The sequence below is a fragment of the Balearica regulorum genome, chromosome 5 (assembly GCF_011004875.1).
Source record: "Balearica regulorum gibbericeps isolate bBalReg1 chromosome 5, bBalReg1.pri, whole genome shotgun sequence".
In the NCBI taxonomy this organism is placed as follows: Eukaryota; Metazoa; Chordata; class Aves; order Gruiformes; family Gruidae; genus Balearica; species Balearica regulorum.
The window spans coordinates 3,540,414-3,562,311 of NC_046188.1; the positions used below are offsets into that span (position 1 = coordinate 3,540,414).

The 21,898-nt window shown below is 52.5% G+C and overlaps 1 long non-coding RNA gene across 1 annotated transcript; it reads left to right on the plus strand.

Annotated features, from left to right (window-relative positions):
- Positions 1-11,614: 11,614 nt before the first annotated feature.
- On the plus strand, positions 11,615-18,793 carry LOC142601963 (uncharacterized). Its single transcript, XR_012835520.1, has 3 exons — positions 11,615-12,143; positions 16,106-16,647; positions 18,707-18,793. It is a non-coding gene; the product is annotated as an uncharacterized LOC142601963 (long non-coding RNA).
- Positions 18,794-21,898: the final 3,105 nt, after the last annotated feature.

Consider the following 21,898-nt stretch of genomic DNA (forward strand, 5'->3'; position numbering starts at 1 on the left):
TCGAGGGCATTGCTCTTCGCTTTGCCTACTATAGTTAGGCAGCTGACCAAGAGCTGATACTCCTCATGCTGCTCTAAGAACCTCAAAGGCTCCAAACTGAGATCTACTCCATTCTAGCTATGTATATATAAATTATTTTTTTTTAATTTTTTTTTTTTTTTTTAAAGGGCTTTGGAGCACATCTCCTAAAGGGTTGCTCAAATTTTGGAGAATTGTGGAAGAAGTTGCGTGGCCAAAAGGAGAACAGGCGAAAGGAGCCAGCTGACCACGTGGTGGCAACATGGAGATGCTGCAGAAAGACTGCTTGGACCTTGGAGGAAATGTTACTTCTAGAGAGGGACCTGAAGCAATTTCATAGCTTAAAAGAGGATGGTAAAAGCATGACGTGTAAATATTTTTGGTTGTTCTATAAAGCAGGCAATAGGTACGGGAACAACATGTACCTGTGGGTAAGCTGTGTCACCTTACGCTGTGGATGCCCTGTAGTGTAGCTACGTGTCGTGGACCAAACAAGTGGCAAAAGCAGGTTACAGATCAGTGAGGGCTTTCTGAAGGAAAGGACACTGGGAAACGATGTTCTCCCATCTCCATGGGCACCCTCGGGAACACACCCCCAGCACTGCAGCATGTGTCTTAGCTGGCCAGAGCACACTGTTGTACGCCAGCAAGCGTGTCCTCCAAAGCTGCTGCCGTTTGCCCTTCCAGCTTTTGTGAGCTCCTTGCTCCTTTTTCCGCTGTGGATCGTGCTTGGCTGAGAAGACGGAGCCAGTGAAGAAGGGAGCCTGGGAAGGCAGGAGGTGGCCGGGGGCAGCGAAGGCGGGTGGTGCAGTAAGCTGGGCTCCTGGCTCTGCGGGGCAGGCGATGGGGGAACCGCGGGGCAGGAGCGGCGTTTCGGCTGCTATGGGGAAAGCCGGGCTCATCTGTGCGTGCTCCTCGCCGGGGCCCTACGGCTGCCGGGCTGCGCAGGGCTGGGAGGGGAAGGCAGGCGGTGGGAAGGGCAGGTGCTGAGCAGAGCTGCGGTCCTGCCCCAGGGCTCCTGCCTGTGCCGCAGCTGCGGCTGTCTAGATTTTCTGCCCTGTGAATGAGGATTAAAAAAAAAAAAAAAAAGAAAAAAAGTTTTGTCTTTAGGGCAGTAAATGTCGGGGGTTTTTTCCCCTCCGCTTGCTGCGATGCCGTAAGCCGTATCAGCTCTGTGCCTACACCTGGTGCGCGTGTCCCAGCGGGATCCTGCTGGAGCTGCCGGCGAGGTGGGGATCGGCTGGCGGAGGTGTTGGGGGAGCACATCAACCTGATGGCACCCGGCCTGTGCCAAACGACGGGTATGATCTGTGGGGCTGCCCACCTTGAAAGTGTAATCCTCGCTGCTGAAAATACTGCAGAAAATGCGTGCACGGCTTAAATTGCCACATAAATTGAATACAGGAGCGTACAGAATAATCCTGCCCCTAAAGAAGAATATAGGAATGTAGCCTTGTTACTTAAATCCTTAGCTTGCAAGTTTTGAGATCGTATCTGCTCACGGTGTGTTTTGCTTGAATTAAATATATCGATAATCTGTTTGCTCCAATAACTGTGAATAGGTAGAACAGTATAACAAACCAGTTCAGCATCGCTTCCTCTAAGGAACAGAAAGACCTTTTTTTTAGGTGATTTTTCTAGAGCCCCATGGGCTGCGGGAGGAACTTGCCGGTCCCCGCACACAGGGTGGCTCTGGCATGGAGCTGTCTGTGGATCCTGCTTCATCCAGGAGCAACAATTCCAGCAGAGGCACAGATGCAGGATGCTGCTTTGGAAATTTCCCCATTCTGGTATCATTAACCCTAAACTGGCCTTTGCTCTGGGTTATTTTGCCAGCTGCACCGATTAGTCATTCTCCCGTCCCCTTATTTGCTTCGCCATCTCTCCTCAATCCCTTCAATCCTGCCATGTATTTCTATTAATCAGGCCCTTCCCTTGCCTGTTTTTTCTGGCTGGATTTGCAGAAGTGGTTTATTTACAAATCTCTCCAGAATTGGCCTCTTATGGTTAAAAGTGACGCGGGTGTTGGTTGAAGAAAAGCTGATTTTTGACAAACTCAGCATGAGAGTGAGAACAGATGGGGACTTTGATGAATTAGATATTGCTAAATGTTGTCCTCCTGCAAATCAGCTTGGTTTTCCCTATTAGCATAAGGAGCAGGAAAAAGGATTTAATTTCTCTAAACATTTCCCCTTAATGATCTACCTCTCCAGCTCAGAGATTTATATTGCTGCTTATCAGCAAAGCAGCTGAATTCCTTCCACAGACAATCGACTGCAATTTCGAGGTGATTTCTGGCATTTTTCCCTCCCTGGAATGAGAACTGTGCTTAGGAGAGGTGGTTGCTGTTTTTAAATGGTATCAAGTCAGGGGCTTTTTTATATGTTTTTAGGTTGATTCAATGGAGTGATTTTGTAGAATTTTATTTATTTATTTTTTTAAAGAGTCAAGAGGAGCCACCAGCACATCCTGGAGATGCTTTAGGCTCTTTACCCCGTCTGCTGACGCTGCCGGCTCTCCTGCGCCCTGACACCTCTGCCGTGGTGAGTCGCAGCCCGCAGGGTCCCTGAGCAGGGTGGAGGGTGGCAGTCCTGGCTGTGCTCGGGGACCCGGCCCCCGGCACCCTGCCTGCACCCGCAGCATCCCGCACTGATGCCGGGCACGGCTCGCGAGGCTGGTAGGGCTGGTGGGCACCGCGTCGTCCCACCCGTGCGAAGAGCTGCCCCTCTCTGTTACCTCTTCCAGGTGGGCTGGGCTTCTAGGGTGGAGGTCTTGTGTTATAGGGTATGGTTAGTGGTGTGGCTCCCGTGCTTGCACTGGGGTTTGTGCTCAGGATGCAAAAGCCCCCGAGGCAGCAGAGCTCTGACGCTAACCTCGCTGCGCCCGTAGCGTCTAAGGGTAGTTCAGCTCGGCTGGACGGCCACGCTGCAGGCGAGGAGCAGGGGGCTGCGAGGGGGGACGGGGGCTCTGCCACGCGCGGGGATGGAGGAAGGCTGTTGTAGGTGCTCTGGGATTTATCTGCTGTGTAGGCGGGTGGCTGAGAGAAAGATGGAGCGGGGGCAGCCCCTGGGGCTTTGCCAGGGCTGCTCACTGCGTGGAGCTTTGCCGGGTTTTACTGCAGGCTGTTGGCAAAGGATGGAGCTAGCACATTGTGGGTGCTCTAGCACCTGATGCTGAATGCTGTTTCGTAATCTCTCCAGCCCAGAGGTTTGCAAACACTATTTCCCTTTCTGCTTCCACCTCTGACCTTCTTGCATCTCCTCCTGCTCTGCCCAAGGGCCAAAGCGATGCTGCTCTATGGATGCCAGATACAGGGGCTGGGTTTGCCGGTGACACTGGGCATGGCAGAAATGATCCTGTTTAACTTCTCTGCAGGAAGGACTCTGGAGTGCTGAGGGAACAGGATCCCACGCTGTCTCACCATCCCCTTCAGAGGGAGGGAGTCTGCAGGGAGGTTTTTTAATAGCTCAGCTTTAATTATCCCTTCTGCCACTTGTAGGTCCGAGCCTGGATGGCGAGATAAGGCATCCACTCGCTGAACCCTTGAAGGGAACTGCTTTGCAATTCAGCAGCACCGCAGGGATGGTGCGAGTAGCTGAGGACCTGCACGCACTGCAAGTGGTGGCTTGTGCATGGGGACGCGTTCCATGGGCAGGGGGAACCTCTGCACCCTGGAGGTCTCATCTGCCCCGGGGGGCTCAGCCTTCCTGAGAAGGACACTGCCTTTCCTTTGAGTCCTGGGGCTAAAAGCGATAAGCCTTGATTTTTATTTTTTCCCCACGCCTCTGTTCCCCTGAAGCTGCACAGCTCTGATTCATCACGTTGGTCACACTGTCTTTAGCGTTGTCCTTTAGTTTGAAACTACTGTCATCTTCTGCAGTGTATTAGGTACTGCAGCATCTCTTTCTATATTAGCCTGTCTGACCGTGTCCAAGTTGCTGGATAAATGGAGAGTGAAGCAAAGCTGCTGTGGCCAATGTAGGTGCTTTAATTTCCCATGCTGTAGGCTGCGGTGAGCACAGAAAGCATGCTGGGGACATGAAGAGCTGGCAGGCACTGGGAGGGAGCAGAAACTTTCCCCACCGGGCTGTCACCAGGGGTCACTTGGCAACTCCTGGAATCATAGAACTATTTAGGTTGGAAAAGACCTTTAAGATCATCAAGCCCAACCGTAAGATCATTTCCCATCCTGCCTTCCCATGGCATCCTCATGGTGGGGCTGGCAAGGACTCAGTGTCTGGTCCCTGGCTGGTGAGTGGACAAAGGTCTCCTCCATGTTTTGGTCTTCTGCTCTCCGGGCTGTTGCAAAGCCTGGGACAGTGCTGCCGTGAAGAACCCGCTCACCCAAACCTGTGCCTTCCTCCATGTCAGAGCGGGCAGGGTCGGGCATGGCAGCTCCTCCAGACACCTGCAGCTCCCCCCAGCCCTGGGGGGGTTGCTCCATGTGAGGATCCATAGCCTGGTGACCGCTTCCTTCCCAGGGAAAGGCAGCTCTTCTTGCTCTCAATTGCTAAATTTTGGTGGCTCCAGAAAACAGCTGGGCAGCAAAGTCCCATTTTGGGGGCTGGAGTGGTCGCACCAGCAGCAAATCCCTGCCGGAGCTCAGCCCGCTGCGACCACGGGCTTCCCGAGCTGATGGCTGGAGAGGGAGGGAGCCGGGGGCGGCTAATCCCATCAGACCTGTTAACGGTTCCAGAGAGTGACTCCAAAGGATCCCTCGGTGTTAGACGAGACCTTCTTAATTGAATTTCTTTTCCATTTAATTTCACCCAGCTAGAAGTAATAGGAAGGGGTCCAAGCGTAGACTAATAGTCTTGGTGCCCACGGCTGCATGCGTGCTTGCACAGGTGTGAGTCACAGCTTTGCACGAGGATGGGTTATCCGCAGGCCCGGGGGCGTGGAGGATTTGCTTTGCTGTTGCCTAAGAGCCCCCACGGGGCTCTGGCCCTGGTTGTTCTCTTCCAAAGGGGGGAAAAAAAAAAAAAAAAAAAAAAAGCCTGGCTCCAGAAGTCTGATGCCTCTAACAGCAACTTGTCTCTGATGATGGCCACGCTGTCCCCAGGGCTGATCTTGCCACCCGGCCGCCTCACCGCAGCGCGATCTTCCCACGCTCTCAGACAGGGTTGCAGGCTGCTATCAGAGATGCTCAGGGACAGATAAGATTTGTCAACTCTTCAATAAGAGTTGAAAAGCTATCCTTTTGGGTTTTGTATTTTCAGCTTAACTTGTGTGTGCTGGTGGTACCGGCCATGTAATGGGGAATTGCCCTCAAGAAGTCTTCTCTGTACCTTTTGCCCTTAGCCTTGCTCAAACCATCCTGGAGAGCATCCTGCTCTCCCACAGAGGGAAGCTTCCCACTCTCCTGTGGAAGGATTTCTGAAGCAACGTGTTGAAACATGCAGCTAAATTGAGAAATGAGAGGCACATCTCCTGGGGAGACATGTGCCGATAAATCCACGGGAGACAGATCCACCTGGCTGGATCGAGAAGCACTCAACCGCTGTTTGGCTTGGTTCTCTGGCAGGTTGTTTTGAAGAAAAGCCAGCCTGCAAGATTAAAGGTTTAGTCAATGACTGCACAGATGTCTCGGACATCTGAGATGGTTCATCCAAGCTGTGGTTGTGGAGGTTCCCGGTGACAACTGGGAAGGGGTAGATCATCTTTCATCTCTCACCCGGTGCCTAATTTAGTCACGAAGGACGCTTGTGCATCTTCGGAGCCATAAATCACTCTAATGGTTAGGTTTTAATCAGAGAAGGCAGGCTCGTGTGCTGAGATCGTATCACGTACGCCGATGATCGTCTCTTCCGTGGGAAATGAGGCATTTGTGCCTGTATATTGGGTGTATGTACAGGATAAATTAGTCAAATGGGCTCTTGCTAAGAAATTGTGCTGTTTTAATGCTGAGCTCTGTGCATCGCAGTTGTTACTCTGTAAGAGATAAATGGGAACAGCGACAAGCTTGTACTTCTAACGGGGGAGTGAGTGAGCCTTGATCAAGGCTTCAGTGTGCGATCTGTATTCACAGTGGCTTGTCTGGCCTCTCCTCCTTGGGTTTTATGTCTGCTTTTCCGTTTTAATCATTTAATTGTATTGGATTTTCTGGAAGGAGAAAGAGTCCCTTTATATGAACTCCTCCTGTAAGATTGAAATATGGAGTTTAATTATCTCCCCTTTATTTATTTATTTAAATGCCAAGGGCTTGCAATCCTTAGCAGGTGCTTCTGCAAAGCTGCTCTCCTCGATGGGATGCTAAAATGAGAAGCTTCCAGGGGACATGACTCATTTGCAGTGTGAGTTACTTGTTCTGCTTCGCTGAGAGCATAAGCAATATCAGAGGAGACGTGATTACTCACGGCTGCTCTTTCAGTCAGCACTGAGCTTAGAAACTACGCAGGCAGCACAGGCGCGATCCGGAGTGTGGCTGCATGGTGAATTATTGATAAGGGAATAATAGCAACTGGAGATAATCTCTCTTGTGGAGTATGGGGAGTAAATTTTCTCTGCTGTACAGGGAGTAAGTCTCTCGGTTAGAAGAACGCTTCCCAGCTGGGGGAATAATGGCTGCAGGGGGTTTTGCTTGAACGAAAAGCACAGAAAGAGGCCTGGGAACTACGTACAGCGTTGCAGGGAAGGGATTTGGCTGTGAGAGACTGTTTAACTCACAGACCTCACTCTTCATTTGGGTACTTCAATACACTGAGCCAAGAGCTGCAGATCTTCCAGGAGAAAGAGGTCATTTAAACTGTGGAAATAAAACAGACATCTCCTTACCCATCAGGGCAGGCGGAGAGGAGCGGGTGCCCAAATTAGAAATGGGTAAACAGGGATTCCCTGGACTAACCACGTCTGAGCCGGTGTGTCGGATGGCCCAGGGTTATCCTGATGGTGTGCATCCAGGAGCACCCACCAGCCATCCCAGAGACCCGGCATGTTCAAAGCCCAGTGCCTTGCATTGAGTGCTCTGCCACGGCAGATGGACGAAGAGCAGCAGGGATGTTTGGTGGCCCAGGCAGTGGCCCAGCACATGCATTTTGCCTCCCAACCCTGCCACGTGAAAGCAGGGAGGGGGAGACCGTCCCCTGCCCTGTGCAACCTCCGACCAGGGACCCATGATGGGTCATCACAGCATCTGAGTGCCCTTTTGTCTGCACTGCTGCTGGGGCTCACCTCACCCAGCTCTTCCCGGATGGATGGGAGAGGTGTCCACTGGCCTTTTAAATGGCCTTTTAAGATGCAAGACATACAGATGTGTGGTGTCTGGGCAGCTGGAGCAGAGCTGCAATGCTGGGGGGACATCGCTGGCTGGCCTGGGAGGCAGGAGGGCTGCAGGGCAAGCCTGGCTGGCAGGTAGCGGTTTTGCTCCCAACTTAATGCAAACACATCTGCTGGTTTCAGTAAATTTTTCTCCCAAAGTGGTTCCTTGTGCACGGTGAGGAGAGGGGAATGTCTCACTATGCTCTGTAAAGGATAAGCCTCATGGCTCCATGACCAGAGATGCTGTGCTTCAGATTTGCCGTGGGCTGGCATGGGACTTGTGGATGCGCAGAGCAATCTGTCTGCAGAAAATACACGGGTATGGCAAGGCTGGGCAAATACCCTCAGCGAAAGGACCATCTGTCAAAAACATGTGATTTGCACCAACCTGATGGTGTTTGGAGAACCAGGCTAGCTTTACTGGTTAGCCATCTGGTTTTCACAGGCTGAGTTTGCACCGGAGGAGAGGGACTTTTTTTCCCCCTAACCCCAGGGTTATGTTCTTCACGTTCGATATTGGAGAAGAAAACACAGGCTGTGCTTTGGGGAGGGCGCAGTCATTTCCCCATCTCCATATGGACCTCTGGCTCTCCCCATGGCAGACCACAGCCTGCCTGGGGGGTTTGTTCTGACCTCTAAGGGCAGCTGAGACTCAGCTGGATGGGACGCAGGGCTTCTCAGTGTCCCCATCATTTCCATTTCCTCAGCTTATGTTGGCTTTGCTTTGCTGCCACCTCCAGCTCAGCTGCTCTGCTGGGGGGGGGGACCTGTTGCAAGGGTGGGGTGAGTTGGTGCATGGGGAAAACTGAGCAAGCGTGAGATGCCTGCCTCACCTCGGGGAAGGGGAGAGGTATCTGATGTAGTGATAGGAAAACGGGTGAAGGTTTTAAACAAAAAGAGGGGAGATTCAGGCTAGACATAAGCAAGACATTTTTTATGCGGAGGGTGGTGAAACACTGGAGCAGGTTGCCCAGAGAGGTGGTGGATGCCCCATCCCTGGAAACATTCAAGGCCAGGGTGGATGGGGCTTTGGGCAACTGTCCCTGCTCACTGCAGGGGTTGGACTAGATGGGCTTGAAAGGTCCCTTCAACCCAAACCCTCCTGGGACTCTGACAACAAATTGACATGCCCAAAGTTTTGCAAGGCACCTGTGACAGAGCTGGAAAGAGAACTCAGATCTAACAGGCTTCATGCTGGGAGTCATAACCAAAACATACTTCTCGCTTCTGCAGGCAGTGTTTTCTGCTGGCTTTTCTCCCAGGGTAATCAAACAGCCCTGTGCACTCCTCTGCCTGGGCAGCCTTTGCTCTCTGTGCCAGCGCCCGGGCTCCGGACAGCCGGGATAATTGCTTGCTGCATCTTGCCGTTGTGCATTAGGGACTGGTAGGGACCCTCCAGTCCAGGCTCTGCTGCCAACGCTGTGTTTTCCCAAGTCTTTGGTTGGGTGGTGTTTGGGGCATCGTCTGTCGCTGTGCGTGGCTGGAAGGGGCGTTGGGGAAGTTTCCCAGTCGCAGGGATAGTCATTTCGGGGGTTGTGGCTTGGTTACGCCACCGTGGACAGCCACATCTGGACTGTATTTCTGGGAATCCATAGAGCTGAGCTCTGTGTTCTCACTCAATTACAGTGGGACACTTGTCAGCAATTTCTTGTTTTTATTTCCTGAGACTTTCCAAACTGGGTTGTTTTTTTAAAAAAAAACACCAAAAAACCCCCCAAAAAACAACAGGCGAAACAAAACCCAAGAAAAACTCCAAAGCACATGGCATGGGTCTGAAGAGCACCAGGAATGGACTTTTTTCTGGGCAGGAATGACTACGCTTCTGCTGTAGCGGTGTGTGTGCGGGGAGAACAGGCTTTCTAGAGAGGTGGCTGGTGTCCCAAGCCTGTCAGTGTTTAAGAGGCGTTTGGACAATGTTCTCAGTAATTTGCCTCAACTTTTGGTCAGCCCTGACGCGGTCAGGCAGTTGGACTAGATGATCGTTGTAGGTCCCTTCCAACTGAAATAGTTTATTCCATTCCTGCTGTGGATAAGAGATACTCAGTGTTCCTGTTTGTGGGACAGGAGCATCTTCAGACCTTTCAGGGCAAAAGTGGCCACGGAGTGATGCAGAATCATCCAGGTAACCTGGTCCCTGCCTGTGCTCTGCATCACCCTCCTGCTATGGGCACTGGAGATGGGACAATCCTTTAGCCGGACCTGTGCAACACAAAACAAAGGTCCTCTTCCAGTAATTTCTGCCTAAAACTTAATTAGTTCTGATGCATTGAGGTGGGAACTTTAAACTGATTTAATGGCAGGTGTAAAAGAAGAATACTCAAGGGTTGCTGACATCTGCAGTTTTCACTGCCCTGATATACCTAGCAGCTTTTAAATAATTACGTTTGTTATTAACACCATCAACACTAACACGTACATTTAAAACAGACTAGTGCCAAATTGCTTTTTTTTTTTTTATTTATTGAAGCAAAGTGATCACATTTGGAGATTTCCTTGTTTTGGAAAGAAACTGTTGAACCAACTGAGCTTGTCAGCCTCTGTGTCTCGTCCCGTAAGGCTTTGCTTCATCACCTTCTCCAAAAAGAGACCTTCTCACAGTGTGTAGCGTTAACAAGCCTCATAAATTTCACCAAGCAATGATTGTCAGCGTTGGACCTTAATTTCCTCTCCCCCAGATTTGACAACAGTTGATGCACTGTTGGAACGAGCGCTGCGCAGTCATTGAATCTGGCTTTTGCCAACACGTTATCTTTGTGCGTGGGCATTGGATCAAACCCCATTTATCAATGCAAGATCACGATGGCTTGCCTCCAACGGAGAGAAAAATCCCTCCTGGCCTGAAAACCTGGGCAGCAGGTTGGCAGAGCGGGCAGCCGGGCAGCTTTCAGCCCTCCTCCTGTGTCGAGACTTGGCTCCGCTGCCGACAGTCCTTCACTGGAAAGCTTTTCCCTGGCTGGCGGTGTCAGCCAAAACATCAATATGCCCTGATTTCTAGGGCTTTTTCTAAGCATTTGGCATGAATGTGCCTCCTGCTGAAATCGCTCGGGTATCTTTTCTGTGTTTGCACAGGGATGAGCATCTTCAGCGCAGACCTGGACTGGTGATCTCGTTCCTCAGAAAGGTTGGCAGGAGACCAGGCTACCCAAAATGTTTCCCAGCCCTTCTGAGCAGGTACCAGGAGCTTGGGAGGACAGTCGAGAACAGATCTTGCTGGCAAGAAAGGTCTAGTCTGCTGCTGTAACAAGGTCATCTGGGTGTTTTCCTTCAGATGACGCTGCTCAAGGCCATCTTAGGCTGGCCAAAGCAAGAGTCTGTTGTGGGAGCTAACGGGCACTGCTTTGCTGCTGGGACGAGACAGCTGCTGTTCTCCCTTTCTTCTCGCGATAGCTGCAAATCAGCATATTCCAACCTCATTCCCAAATCTCTGTCTTCCTTGGAACACCATCACCAACAGAGCAGGCTTTTTGCGCAAGGCCAACCATGTCCTGCATCTGATAAAAAGCCCCTATGTGTGAGCATCCTCTCTCTGGCAATAAGGGGTGCGGCAAACACCTATGAGACCCTCACGTTCAGCACATCGATGAGGTCTGTGGTGGACTGCAGGAGCTGCACCAGGAACCTCACGCTTAAAGCCTACAGGTAGAGCTATCTTTTGTGAACTTGCCTTTTCCTTTTTTGAATTTATGAATATTTTTGCTCTCCACAGCATCCTGCCCAGCAAATTTCACAATTTAGTGATGGGTCTGCCCATTGGTCAGTTTTAAACCAGATGCCTAATAATTTCTCTTAGTTCTTGCCTTGTGAGAAATGCCAAATCGCTTCTCCACACCTCTGATGATACCCCCTCGCTGGTCTCTGCTGTGTGCTAGTCTTGGTCTTTACAATCTCTCCTGTCTGCACACCTTTGTGCCTTGGCCATTTCCAAACCACACGTGTGCTATTTCACTCCGCACCTCCTCTCCCAAGTTGTGGAGAGGCATCTGCAAAGGAAAATCAAGGCTCTCCTGCAATATTTATCACACAGGAAGGTTCAGCATCTGTTGCCTCCTCTGAAGCTCCCCAGGACCAACGTTCAGCTGCTTTTCCAGGTCACCCGGGTGACTTCAGAGCTGTGCTCTGCTGAGCTCCATGGCTGCCCAAACAGAGGGTGACACCTGTACCTCTGAGAGCCACTCTGCATCCCGGGGCTGTGCCGTGGTACTATGCGGTGCTATAGTAGTGCAAAAAAGTGTTGATGGGAGTAGGCTTCTCTACTGTGATTTATTTTTTTTTTTCTTCATCTACTTTACAAAAATCCCCACCCAAAAGCCTCACAAATTCTGGGTTTTGGAGTCTCCTTTGTTGTCTCTTCTTTCCCATTTGTGGTTTCTGCACAGGACCAGCTTTTTGCTGCTTGTATGGCTCTGGGGAGCATAAGCTGTGGCAATCGCTGCCAGTGTTTGCATGAAAACCTGCCTCCGATCTCACTGCTGGGTCTATTTGTCATTTCCCTCACACTTGTGCTAATCAATACTTCTAACCTCCTCCTCACCTCATTAGACTTGCCTCTTGCACTTTATCTCCCAAGTTAATTTGTCCTGTGTCATCTGCTCTCTCCTAGCTCTTGCTGCGCACTAATTTTCTTCAAGGCTGAGGAGGAAGCGCCTGACAGGAATCCTTTGCCATCTGGGTACCTACAGACGGTGTCTGAGCCATCTCTTCATCCATAAACCCAAGAAAACACCATCAGATAGAGCTTCTGGAGCCTTGTTTTATCCAGAAGGTTTCCCAGCTTGCAAGTGCTGCTGTCTTTGACCCCCAAATCTGCCCAAATGCTCCAGCATCCCATGGGATTGCTCAACAGGGCTGGAGCCTGCCCTCAGAAGAAGGTACCTTGCCCTCATGCATTCCACCCTTATGCATCCCCTCCAGAGTTGCAGCATCCCATGGGGCACCTGCATCCCACATGGGGATGAATGGGGTGCCCCGTGGCAATGGCCAGGGCCCCATGGCTGGCTGAGGCTCTGATGGAGTGCTCGCCGCTTTGCATCCAATTGGTTGAGCACCCAAGGGTGTTTTTGTTCTTGGGGCTGATCTCAGGTTTTGTCCTCTCCCATTTGCCGGTCTGAGATGTCTCATTCAGTCTTGGGGCTGCTATGAATTGCAAATCTCCCTCCGAGTCCCTGATCCTGGCTTGTGCGTCATTGTATAATTCATGGCCTCAGGGACGTGGGACTCAAATACGACCCAGGAGGAGAGTCATGGCATGGGGAGAGGAGAACGGAGAACGTGTCTGGTAAACGTAACATCCTGCTTTTAGGGTCACAGACCATGGCCGTGATTTGAGCTATGCGTGATGCGCTGCCATCTCCCTCCGAAGCTGGATGCAATTAAGACAGCATTATGCTTAAAAATGCAGTGCCAAGCAGGGTCTCCGGAGCAGGAGGCATGGCCTGGCGGGGCAATGTTCAATCTGCTGCAGCCAGGGCAGCCACTGCAGGCTCCCCACCCACGAGCCTGGTGTTGTCAGGCTTTTTGGGCAATTTTCAAAGTCTGAGGATAATTAGCTAGAAGGGACTGCTACCAGCCCCAGGGAAATTGTCTTGGAAACGATGGATAAATGAGGAGGAAGAGGAGGAGGGGCCGTGCTTCCCACGCAGCCTGGGACACAGTACCCCTCTATTCCCAGTTTGAGAGTGATGTGCACCGTGCGTGGGGGATGCTCTTTCGGGATGCTCTCCAGCTCACTGGGGGCTGACCATCATGCCAGCGTGGCTCGGCAAGCTCAGAGTCACCTTCAGGAGAGCGGAGGTGTGAGAAGAAAGAGCTTTGGCCCTATAAATCTTCTTCCTCCGTAGGCAGTGTCACCTTGGGGCTGGTGGGCAGCAGCAGCCGGAGAGCTGGGCAGTAAATCACTGATTCCCGGTGTTTTCAGGCTGTTCCCCCTGGTCTGGGTCCATCAACAGTGAGTCAGAGCGGCCCCAGATGACACCGCTCTGGTTGCTCACCGTATGCATTTCCAGGATTTACAAGTGCGGGGGTCAGAGGTTGAGTAAAGAGCTGAACGGGGACCGACAGCTCTGCTAACTGGGAAGGCTGCAGGGCTGGGAGGAGCTGGGGGGCTCCTGGGCTGGGGGAGGACGTGGTGTCCCCTGCAGTGGAGGTGCAGGTGCCTCTGCATGGGGACCGGGTACAGCTCTGCTGGCAGAGCTGAGCTCCAGAGGAACCAAGTGAGATAGAGATGTGCCTTTGGAAAAAAAGAGGGAGAGAAAAGGAAAATCCAATCTTTGAAGTGATCCTGAAAATCATAGAATGGTTTGCGTTGGAAGGGACCTCAAAGCCCATCCAGTCCCAACCCCCTGCCATGGGCAGGGACAGCCTCCACTAGCCCAGGCTGCCCAAAGCCTCAAATAACTGATATTTTTTCCTTCCTCCTGTTCTCTTTGCCTCCTTGTTACTCCCAGATGTGTTGGACAGGGAGGTCTTGTGGGACCTCATGGGCCTGGGCAGTCTTTGCTTTGAGGAAGAGGAGTTGATGGTTAGGACAGGAGCACGAGGAGGGGAGATCCCGCTGCACACTCCTGGGGGATTCATTCAGCCATTCTCTCTCTGCCAGTAAAAAGGGCACAGAAGGATGGTTTTTATCCTCCTGGGGTTTTGCGAGGATAAATTCTTTACACATGATGAAGTTTGCAGTGACTTCAGTAATATTTGTTGGTGCAGAGAGCTGGCACTTGCTGCAGTCAACAGGGTGAGGCACATCTCTGCTGGTGCTGGGTCAGGTCTCGTGTGTGGTCTTGGGGAGGTCTGGTGTCCTGAGCCCACAGACCTCACCGGGGGACCCACAGCTCTTCTGACGTGCCACATCTCCTCTCCAAGGCTTCAGCTATTTAGCAGAATATGCGCAGGAATGCAAAGGGGATGGGGAAAGCGGCTTCCTTGCAGGTCAGAGGGGTTTTGACATGGACCATCAGCCAGGCAGGCTGCACAGACCTGGGGGCGAGGAGGAGGAGGATGCAGGTGAAAGCAGACTCCACATCCGGTCCACCCCTTCTCCAGGAGCAACTCAGATGTTTCAAACTCCTGCCCGGGAGGTGCGGGGCTGGGCGCTTATCTGCAAGGGCTGGGGGTCATTTTAAGCCATCTGATTTACCTGTAAAGCCCAGGGAGGAAAGCAGAGCCAAGCCAGTCTGGAAACAAGATGCAGCAAGTTTCACAGCAGAGTCCCAAAAATCCTCCAACCCGTATCAGGGCGAGGATCACGGAGGAGAACAGAGCAGAACTGCTCCGACCGCTTCGGGTCAGGAACGGCAAGAGCCCCTTGTGGGTGCTGAGATGCTCTGCAGGAGCAAAGGTTGACCTGGGCTGGGGGGGAGAGGAGATGTGAAGATGGGGACATGGGGGGTTCTCATGCTGTCGCCTGAAAAAGCCCAGAGGAGGCAGAGCTGAAATCTCATTCAAGGGTCTGCTTCATGCCTGTTGGTTTTTTTTTTGTTTTTTAAATTTCTTTTATTTTAATTGGTATTTATCTGCAGCATCAAATCCTGCCCTTGTTTCTTGTTTGTGCCTCTGTTTGCAAAGCCCTAAGAGTGTAAGACAAGTCTCCAGGCCTTAGAGAGGCAGAGCCAGACTGGTGGGCCAAGAGCTGTACCAGCCTGGGGTCAGACGAGGGGACCTCTGGCTCGGCCTTGGATGGAGAGCTCTTGCAGCTCAGCGTGGGGCAGCCGGTGGGGTGGATGTGCCTGTGTGTGGTGGTGCCAGGGTGCTGTGTGCCCTCTCTAAACTTATTAATAAAATTCACAAACGCATCGAGATCAATCCCTGTGCCAGCTTGGCTCATCAATACTTCAGTGCGCTCTCCTCACCAGTCTCTTTGAAGGGATTATTTTAATATGCACATCGCTCCTCAGACGTGTGTAATGAGGGGTCAGGCCGGATCCTGTATGTTTTTTGTCTGCAAACAACGTGTCTGCAGCCCTGCTTCTCCCTCACTCCCTCCTTGTGGGTCTGGCAGAAGATTTCTCTGTAGGCTCCCACCGCTTCCTAGCTCCTGGACACCCGTGGTGCATCCCGATCTCATGCTGCATCAGCTGCTGTGACCGGAGAAAAGCCGTGCACTGAGGACAACTCCTCTGTCCTGGGGTCGTGGGGCCAGTGAAGACCTCAGGCCATCTCCCCCCATAGGTGACTGCCTGTTTCCTAATGGGTGGGATGCTCTTGGGGAAGGTGAAGATGAACCTTCCCATTTTAGCCCAAGCCAGCTGTCAGATTTGGCTCAGATTGGGACGGCAGTGATGATTTGATTGTCTTGATCTTTGGAAACCTTCTCTGCCGAGAAGGTCCCTCTTCCTCCTCCTGCTCCCAGGGAGGATGGACCCATCCTGCCTCTGAACCAGAGCTTGCCCCAAGCCGCCTGCTCGCCCCGTGCCAGCCCCGCAGGCCACTGTGCATGGGGCAAGCACAGCCCTGTTCCTGGCACCGGTGGTTTTTGGGATGGAGTCCCATGGCAGTGAGGCTTCTGGGAGAGCTCGAGTTACTTGGTGGCATGCTACACCCCAGCAGCGCTGCATGTGGGCTCGAGGGGGGCCTGGGATGGTGGCCATGGGCCACAGCAAGTGGCTGTTTTCCTTCTTTCCATTACAGGGTGGAGAGCTGGGGCTTGGTTTTGTTTGTTTTTCTCATCCTTGTTTAAAAAGTCATTTACTGTAATAACAGCTCTGCTGATGTTCGAAAGACAGGTTTCCACTTTCTGAGTGACTGCTCGTCTTGAGAAGCAAACTCAATGGTTCAGGAGGAGGAGAGGAGGGAACCTTGCGTGATTTTGTTTTATTTTATTTTTTTCCCCTTGTAGAGATCATCTTCAGCCATACCTGCTCATCGTGGAGGGGCTAGAGCAGCCTGGCCGCAGGAAATCACTGCGGCACCATCATTTTGTGGAAGTGGTGATGTCACTCCACTACAATGACTTGGGAAAAGGCGGTACCTCCCTGAGAGTGGATCGCAGGTACTCCACGGCGTGACGGGGAAGCGTGACCCAGCCTTGGCGCAGGTGATGCAGCGAGCGTTGGTGCGTGGGAGTCACGAGGAGCTGAGATCAAAGCCGCAGCCGTGCCACGCTTTCCCGGCCAGATGTGGTTTTCGATAAAGGAACTGGGCAATTATTGCTCCACAGCTCCATGGATTTTATGTGAACCATTATTAAATTATTATTAAATCATTGTTAAATGTGAAGTCTGAGAAGGTGTGAGGAAGAATCCACCCTGAGTGGCTCAGTGCCAGCACCAGGGACGTTACACCTTGATGTGCAAGAGAGTTTGGATGGTTCAGCCCAGCTGAAGAGGGACATCACAAGAACAAGGGCTGTGTCTGTTCCAGGGCATCCATCACTTTTGGGTAAGACTATCTTTTAGGAGATGCTTGCCCTCCCAGTGAGCAAAATAGGATGGGATGGATCACAGAAGACCATCCCTGTGTCCTCAACTGCCATCCCATTATTTCCAGCTCACTGGGGAGGTGGTGAGAAGGGACTGGCACAGGAGTTGGTGACAGCCCTCTGCAGTGGTGGCAGCTGTGGGGTGACAGCAAACCATGGCCACCACAGCCCCAGCGCTTAGCTGGGTTCTGCACCGATGCAATGCACAAGCCCCATAGTGAGAGTGTCAGTGGTAACCCCATCCTGGTTTTTTGTTTTCTCCAAAAAGGACTGCAATAGTAAAGTCAATAAATAAGCCAATATATCCTTGAGGAACTGTCATACAGGCTGGAGCAGGGTGCATGCCCCAGCTTTCCCTCCCAGCTGCAGCCTTCACCTTGACCTGCCTCTCTGAGGGTGCCATGAGCCACCAGTGGAGAATTAATTGGGCAAACTGAGCAAATTTGGCTGCTCTGAGCTAATTATGATTCATCAAGGAAAACTTTTCAGAAACACCTTTCCCACAGCACTTCTGCAGGGTTGGTCAGCATGTAGCTGGACTGTGAGCTGAGAGCTGGGGGATATCTAGACCATGTTCTGGGGGACCCTCTCGTTAAGGATGGCTTTGAGGTCAGCCCTCCTGGTGGGCTTATACGAGCAAGGACCAGGGGCTCTTGCGGCCCTTTGGGACGAGACCACGGGGAGATGTCCTCCATGGAGGAGAGCATGGAGCAGGTCTGCAGGCATGTGCAAGCCAGAGGACTAAAGCCCATCCAGCACCGTGGGCCCCAGGAGCGCCAGCTCCGGGGTGGAGCGGCTGCCAGGAGAGGCGAGGTGCAGCAGCGGGAGGGCAGGGACAGGCAGAGCCGGCTGAGCCGCTTCCCACGCATGTACGCAGACACCCTCTGTGGCAGCCATGGGCTGGAGGCAGTGGTGAGGGGCCATGGGGGTGTCTCTCTGGCTTCTTTCTCTGAGTTCACGCCGTGCCAGTGAGAGCGGGGTACGGTGGTGGGGGTCTGGCTGCTGAACCCCCCTCGGTTTGGGTTTGTCTGGGAATCAGCAGGATGCACCTGGAGCGTGAGATGCCTTGTATGCACACGTGGACCCTCCCAGCTCACCTAGACCATGGTGGTCTCCTGGACTCATGGTGGTGTGCTGCCTGCCCAGGCAAACCCCTCCAGCCCCACCACGACACCCGCCGGGCTCGAGCAGTGCTGGGGCATTTCCCCCCGCTGTGTGTCCAGGGTTTGTGCCCCATGGCTGGGTGGAGGGCTCAGAGACACCCCTGCAGCTGGCACGGGATGCTGGTGCTCAGTGGGTGTTTGCAGCTCCCCTCCAGCTCTTCTACCACCACTTCTTACTTACCTCTCCCTCCTCTTTCCTCCTCCTGCCCAATTTAGGGATAAAAGAGAGGCCACAGGCAGCCCTGTCCCCTGCTACCCGCCCTCCCAAAGACTTGGAGTCCTCCTTCCCTCTCTCTTTGTGCAGCACCTAGGGCATGGTCCCTGCTCCAAAGGAGGAGAGGGGGTCCGGGGGCAAAGGGAGAGGTGGCACTGCCACATCAGGTGACATCTGCCAGGAGGACGCTGGAAGCAACAGCATCACGGGGCCGATCCAGAGGGGATGGCTTGGTGGTCTCTGCTCCAGCTCTGCTCTGGCTCTGCTCGCCTTCGGTCCCTGGCGTGGAGCTGCAGGGAAGATGGCTGATGTCAGGGAATCACAGCTAACACGGTTCTCCCCTGGCCTCTCTTTCTCCACGCGGACAAAATTAGCTCACTTTCTTCCAGAAGACCAAAAAAAAAAAAAAAAGGAGGAAAGCAAACACCTCGGTCTTTGTTCAGGGAGACAACGGCTGCAGCCTGCTCAGATGGAATTTATTTTGTGCTCGGTAATTCAATCCATTCGGGCTCAGGATGTGGCTGGGAGAGTTGAGCCAAAAAATGCAAGTTTAAAGCAACTAAATTTTATGCTGTGTATACAGTTAAGTTTGGGTTTGGCTGAGACAAGCAGTTTCCATGGTTTTTGCAATTTCTGTTGTAGCAACGGGCTCCTTATGCAATGGAAGGGCTGGGAAGCACGTGGTCCTCCAGTGAGCCGCAGACGGTGAGGGGCACGGGGGGAGCCGGAGCAGCCTGGCTGGGGGGACGGGGCTCATCACAGGGTGATTAATACGAGCCTGATTGCGTGACCCTCACTGGGGACAGCATGCTTGGCATGGGTGAGTACATCCCTGTGGTCTGGCCTGGAAAGGGTTGGATGGTTTCCTGCAAGTCCATTCCCCCAACCTCCAAATGCCTCCGGTGCCAAGTGGGGCTGCGCCGGGTGCCGGGATGCGGCTGCTGAGCCGTGCTTTCCTTGCCGAGGTGTCCCTCTCCCTGCCATTAACGTTCCTAAACGTCGCTTTAAAGCGAGGGCTGGAAAAGCTGAGCAATGCCAAGCTGTAGCCCAGCAGCTGGGCTGCAGATGTGTGGAAAAGCCCACGCCAGCCTGTGGCATCGACACATGTCCCCCGTCCCCACCGGCCTCGTCTGCCCTCTGCACATGGAGGATGCATCCTTGAACAGGGCTCGTCATTAGTTTCGCACAGCACCTTGCACCTCTGTGTCCTTCCATGAGGCTGCAAAGCCGCTTTGAAGTCCAGTCTGCGATAAAAAGCATGAGATCAAAACCAGACAAAACCCCAGTGCTCTCAGAAATAACACGTTGTTTTTCCCCTTGACGGGGGAATTATTATTTCACTTGCCAGCTTGCTCAGACCAGCTGTACTCATCCTCTGGCCATGCTTTTGGCAGCGAGAGCTTCGCGTCCTGCCTGGTGGGTGAGAGATGGCCCCATCCCCACAGCGGGGAGGGTGGCTCAGCACCCCACCACCTGGAAGAACATCAGGGCTTGGGCAAAGCAAACCTCTGTAGGGAGGTTTTCTTGTTAAATGGCATTCAGTGGCCCTTTTTGCTCAGGGATCATTCCCACGAAACCACTGTTCTTTCAAGAAGCTAATCCCAGCAACCCAACTGAGCCCAAGGCACAGCCAGTGCCCTGGCCGTGATTTATCCCCAGTCCGATGGTGGATTCCCCTCCAGTTACTTCTTCTGCCTTGTTTGTTACCGTAACCAGGGCCAGTTTACAAAAAAATTATCAGTTCATCAGGCTAGCCACTTCTGTGACATGCCTGCCAGCCACACACAGGCTTGGAAGCAGCTCTCCAAGCCCTTGCTTCTCTTAGGCTTTGCACTTTTAACTGCAGAACAGTGCATTGCCCTGCTGAACTTAATCCTCCCGGCCCGTCCTGTCCCACTGCCAAAGGCTTGTGAGAGCCATTCAACGATGGATACCTTATCTTACATACGCAGCTCAAGGGCTTCCTGATGGGGCTTCTGTGAGTTTAGCAACCCAGTGGATTTCTATCCCATGAACTTCTCCAGTATCCTCTTGAACCCATGTAATCATTGGCATCTTTGGCGTCCTGTAGTGAGGAGCTCAACAAGTTAAATATGTGCTGTTTGGGGACCCACCTTCTTTTGGGTGCTGTGAACAGGGCTCCTGCTGATGCCTGCCTGATCCTGCATCGGCAGAGTCCAGGCACAGCCCCTGCCTCCTGGGGCCACTGCGATTTCACAGCCTGCTGTTGGCTTAAGGTGCTTCAAGGCACCTTGGGCAAACAGAGGGCTCCTTCGGAAATGTCCATCCTTGCCCTGCCCTTCTCGTCTTCCCTGCACTGTGTCACCCTGCCCTGCCTTTCTCCAAGCTTCTCTTCCCAGTGTAAACCCAGCTTCAGGGTCCCATCTGCTCCCACCCCGCTCCGTGTCCATCCCGACACCTGGCACTTGCCGGTGGGGTGGCTCCTCCAGGACACATGAGATCTGCAGCTTTGCTTGGCCTTGGAAGACCCACACCATGTATCAAAAGTGCTTGGCATCATTTTGGAGGCTGCTGTTGGCCATATGTCATAAAACGATATTAAGATGCTGGTACATTATTTCAGCCCCTGACAAAACCTATCCTGCCTCATTTGTCCCTGTTTTTCCACCTTGGAGGGCTGCTCCTCATTACCAGCTTGCTGAGCCCCCTCGCTGCTCCCCAACCACTGCTGGTCCCCACACCCTGACCCCAAGAGTGTTCTGTACCCCCCCCTTTCTGCCCGTGGGTTGGAGGCGGAGGGGATTGTGCCCTGGGACTCATCTGTGTGCCTGACCCACGCCTGCCTCCTTCCCTTCCTCCCCCATCACTTCCAGCAGAAGTTTGAGACGAACATCATCTTCAGAGATGCTTGGGTGTCCTGGTCCTGTAAGAAGCCGGTGCGTGCCTAGATGACCTGCCTCACCTCGAGGATGCTTGTGTCTTACCAGTGAGGTACACCACACCACGGAGGTGACACATGAGGTTTGTGGAGACCTACTCGAGACCACCACTGTGTTCAGGACAGCATCTCCATGCGTGTGTGTCTATGTGTGTGCCAGGGCCATGTACACAAGGATGGCTTGTAGACCCACAGACCTGCTAAATAACAGATTTCCACAGTCTGGGCCATAAACTGGTAACACATTAATTAAAAGAAGAAAAAGGAGTTGGTCCCATTAAGCTCACCATCTGTTTTAATTATCCACTAAAGCTCACAGAAAGATATGTACACACTATAATTGCATAATTAAAACGAACTGTTGGGAGATAGATGGCAGAGAGATGACTGGGGAGAGAAAAGCAGTCCTTGCTCCTACTTTGCTGTCGCTCAGGAGCATTGTAATTAGGAGGGAGCAGCAAAGCATCTCCTTTTTGGGCTGAGCTTAGCATTGCACGGCCCCCGTTGACTTCTGATACCTTGCTGAGCTGTTTGTGTAGTCTCCAGCCTGAGCAGAAGCAACGGCATCGTTACGCCCCACCTTGCTGATAGCTGGGATGAAAGCACCACGCGCTGGTCCCAGATGAGCGATCAATTCTGCACATTGCAAGCAAACTCTGAAAATCTTGAGTTTTCAGCCCAAATTACCACCTGGATGCATCTTACTCTGCTGCAGAGAGAACCCACCACGTTGCAGCTCCTCTCGTGCCTTGCGCCATGGGTGCGGGGAGCCCAGCAAAGCCAAGGGAATTTGTTTAGCAGCTCTCAAAACCCAGCCTCCAGTTGATTCAAAGTGAGCACGTCCAAAGGTTGCTCTTGGGTATAGACCAGGTTGACTGGCTCTCATGGTAGAAGTTTTAAAATAAAAATATTAGTCTTAAAAAAAAAGCATAACA